At 46.8% G+C, this 4,299-nt stretch overlaps 1 pseudogene; it reads left to right on the top strand.

Moving 5' to 3' along the window:
• Positions 1–818: 818 nt before the first annotated feature.
• On the top strand, positions 819–3,922 carry LOC124971179 (transmembrane channel-like protein 5; annotated as a pseudogene).
• Positions 3,923–4,299: the final 377 nt, after the last annotated feature.

The raw sequence follows: 4,299 nt of genomic DNA, 5'->3' as shown, positions 1-4,299 counted from the left end.
AAATATAGAATTTCATCATTGGAAAATATGAATAATTTTAGATCTTCTTTTCCTGTTCATATCCCTTTGCTTTTTTCTTTTATCTAATTGGTGTGGCTAGTATTTCTATGACTATGTTGAGTAAAAGTGATGAAAGAGGGCATTCCTGTCTTGTTCCAGTTTTTATAGGAAATGCTCTGAATTTTTCTCAGTTACGAATGATGTTTGGACTTTCTCTGCTTCCTGGTGCCATGTACCCAGCAGCTTCCCTCTGCCACACACTTCTTTCCTGATGCTCTGCCTCATTCCAGGCCCTGAGGCATGGAGCCCACCTTCCATGAACTGAGACCTCTGAAACCCTGAGCTTCCAAATAAACCTTTCCTCCTGTAATTAGTTGTCAGGACTTTTTGGTCTCAGCAGCCAAAAAGCTGACTAGAACAAGGGCATAGGGGTGTCCGGGAGAGCCACATTCCAGAAGGATGCTGTGTACATGAGTGAATCTAGGAAGCTGTTTCCCCCCTTGCCTCATTCTGGTAGGGCAGCCTAGGCACTTCCTTATGATGTCCAAGAAGTGAAGTCACCTATGCAAAGGACTTTGCTCTCTTTATTGCACCAATGCCAAGAGAAGATTGATGAGAGGGAGGAGCTAGAGTTCAGGAAGAAAGAGACAGTTTGGACCAGAGTGGTGCTTCTCCCGAGCACACTGGAGACCCCAGGCACAGCACCATGATGCGGGAGTGGGAGACGGGCCTGCATCTGAACAGGTTTCAAAAAGATCCCCAAGTGACTGCAGACACAGGAATGTTTTAGCACTCAGGGGTGAAGAGTCTGTGTCTGCATGTCAGCCTACTACAGGAGCAACAGCCCTGAGGGCGATGCAGGGTACCCTGACTATTCAGAGTCTCTGAACCATTCTCAAGGGTATTTGAAAACAGGATTATCCAGATTTCTCAGGTCCTCAGACCAATCCAGGCTATCCCAGGAAGAGGAGCAATCCATTCTCTGCAGGCTCCAGAACAAATCCAGACCATCCCATGTCTCTAGCAGAACCAGATTATCCTGGATCTCCCAACAAACCAGATTATTCTGGTGCCAGAAACAATCCCTATTCTGCAGGTCCCAGAACAAGTCCAGACCATCACAGATCTCCGCCAGAGCATTATTATATTGAATCTCAGAGCAATCCATACCATCCAGGCTTATCCAGAGAGCCAGATTACCCTGGATCTCAGCAACATCCTGATTTTGCAAGTTCCAGAAGTAGTGGAATGTCTGCAGTCTCCAGGATAAACCCAGGTTATTTGGGATCCCTGGCAGAACAAAACTACCCAGGAGCACAGGGCAATACTAACCATCCTGGCTCCAGAGCCAATGCCAGCCATCCAGGTTCTAGGAGGGATCTAGAATATGCCAGTTCCAGCATCAATTCACATACAGATGCTCTGGGAGAGCCTGATTATCCAATTGCTAAGAATCAAACTAGCTCTGCACACATTTGTGGGGAATAAGACTATCCCAATGCTGAGGACTACCTGAATGTTCCAAACTTTTGGGGGTAATCTGATTACCCAGGTGCCAAGAATGGTCCTGGTTATGGCTCTTCTGAGACCCAGGAAATGACCAGGAGTAATGGCCCCTTGGACATTCTTAGGAGAGAGAGTGAAGATTACCTGGGAAGCACTGAAAGTATCTCCATGGAGATTGCAAATCTACGTGAACACTCTCTGCCAGGTGCTCCTGGAGATGGCTCTGTGAACCCTGCTTACATAGGTGAACGTGGGCCTGTCTGTGTTTATGGAAACCTACCATTGTCTGAATGTGATTGGCACAAGTCACCCAAAGGACAAAAGTTAATAGCATCCTGATACCCATGACATCGAGGGACAGGATCAAGACCATCAGGAAACAGCTGAGGACCATGGAAGAGAAGAGAAATCTTAGGAAAGTGGTTGACAGAGAAAGAAGCAAGCAGTGCCCCTGGACCCAGGTGCTCCGGTGCTGCACTCAGTGTCTCAACTCCTGCTCTCAGGCTTACCAGAGATCCAGGAACAGCATCTCTGAGCTACTCAACACCACCAGCTTGTGGCAGAAGATGCTCAAGGTCATCAGGGGCAAGTTTGGCACCAGCATCCTCTCCTATTTCAACTTTCTGAAGTGGCTCTTGAAGTTCAACATCTTCTCCTTCATTGTGAACTTCATTTTTCTCGTCATCCCCCAGCTGACTGTGGCAGAGAAGAACACACTCCTCTTCACAGGACTGGAGTTTTTCACTGGGGTGGACCATTTTAGGGACCTGGTGATGTATTATGGCTTCTACACCAATTCCTCCATCTGGCTCAGGAGCAGCGGGATTTCCTACAACATGCAACTGGCCTACCTCTTCACCATCGGGGCCTGCTTGATCATTTGCTTCTTCAGCTTGCTCTTCAGTATGGCCAAGTATTTCCGGAACAACTTCATCAACCCCCACATTTACTCCAGAGGGATCACCAATCTTATCTTCTGCTGGGACTTCACCATCACGCATGAAAAAGCCTGAAGCTCAAACAAGAATCTGAGCACCGAGATAAGGGAGAACCTGTCAGACATCCATCTGGAGAACACCAAGTTCACTTTTCACCAGCAGCTCACCTGTCAGTTGGCTCACAAGGCTGCCCTGCTGGTCTCCACTGGTGTGGCCATTGCCTGCTGTGTGGGTGTTTATTACCTGGCCGAGTACAACTTCAAGTTCCTGAAGATGCACAGGAACCCTGGAGCTGTGTTGTTGCTGCCCTTTCTTGTGTCTTGTATCAACCTGGCTGTGTCACACTTCTATTCCATGTTCAGGCTGGTGGAGAGGTAGGACCTGCCCCTGCTGGAAGTCCACATCCTCCTGATCTGAAACATCTTTCTAAAAATATCCATCATTGGAATTATTTGTTACTATTGGCTTAACATCATGGCCCTGTCCAGTGAAGAGTGTTGGGAGACCCTGATTGGCCAGGAGACCTACTGGCTCCTTCTGATGGACTTCATATTCTCCTTAACTGATTCCTTCCTGAGGGAGATTCTGAGGAGGATCATTGGGAAGTGGTTCATCACAAGTCTTGGCTTACAGGAATTTGACATTGCCAGGAATGTTCTAGAACTGATCTATGCACAAAATCTGGTGTGGGTTGGAATGTTCTTCTGCCCCCTGCCGTCCTTCATCCAGATGATCATCCTTTTCATCATGTTTTATGTCAAAAATGTCAGCCTGCTGGGGAAATAGCTCAGCTGGTACAGTGCTTGCCTCGCAAACACAAGGCCCTGAGTTCAATCCCCAGTAATGCAAAAAAAAAAAAAAAAAAAAACAAAAAAAAAACAAAACAACAACAACAAAAAAATGTCAGCCTGATGGTGAACTTCCAGCCCCCCAGCAAAGCCTGGTGGGCTTCACAGATGATGACCTTCTTCATCTTCCTGCTCTTCTTCATGTCCTTCACTGGCGTGCTATGTGCGCTGGCCATCACCATCTGGAGGTTGAAGCCTTCAGCAGACTGTGGCCTGTTCTGAGGCTGGCCTGCCTTCATCCATTGGGTCTACAGCTGGATCAACATCCTGAGCCAGCACCCTGGCTACCATTGGGTGGCGTGGATCTACCACAACCTCATCGGGAGTGTGCACTTCTTCATCCTCACCCTGATCATGTTAATAATCACCTATCTTTATTGGAAAATCACAGAGAGAAGGAAGATTATGATCAGGCTTCTCCATGAACAAATCATTAATGAGGGCAAAGATAAGATGTTCCTGATAGAGAAGTTGATCAAGCTACAGCATATGGAGAAGAGAGCAAACCCCAGCGCACTGATACGGGAAAGGAGAGAGGTGGAGCAACAAGATCCTTTTGATTTGGGGGAACAGGCTGCTGTTCCTGAACTGCAGCTTAGGCAATCATTTCAAGATGATTCAAAGGCATGACGATGGTCCTGGTAAACAGACACCAATCAACTAAAGAAAGAAGATAAAAGTGGGACTTCTTCCATGATACCTGGGCCTTCAGGATCTTCCTAGAAGAGGAAGCCACAACTTAACCCAGAGCCGGAACTGATCCATCCTGTAAATGACAAAGTAAAATTGGGCCTGCTCTGCTATTTTTCAAACCCAATTGTTGATTTTTCAAGGCAGCCTATTCCAAGATTTCCCAGTAAAACTGTTGTAATATTGAAATTATCCTACAAAAACTTGGGAAGATTTAACCTGGGAATGCTGCATTTTGTCTCCAAGAATTTTATGTCTGAATGATTGGTTCTTAGGAATCTCTCTTCCCAGAGCTCCCAGGACCTGGCCAAGGTTTA

This window comes from Sciurus carolinensis, chromosome 19, assembly GCF_902686445.1.
Source record: "Sciurus carolinensis chromosome 19, mSciCar1.2, whole genome shotgun sequence".
In the NCBI taxonomy this organism is placed as follows: Eukaryota; Metazoa; Chordata; class Mammalia; order Rodentia; family Sciuridae; genus Sciurus; species Sciurus carolinensis.
This window is presented reverse-complemented; position numbering and strand designations above follow the sequence as displayed.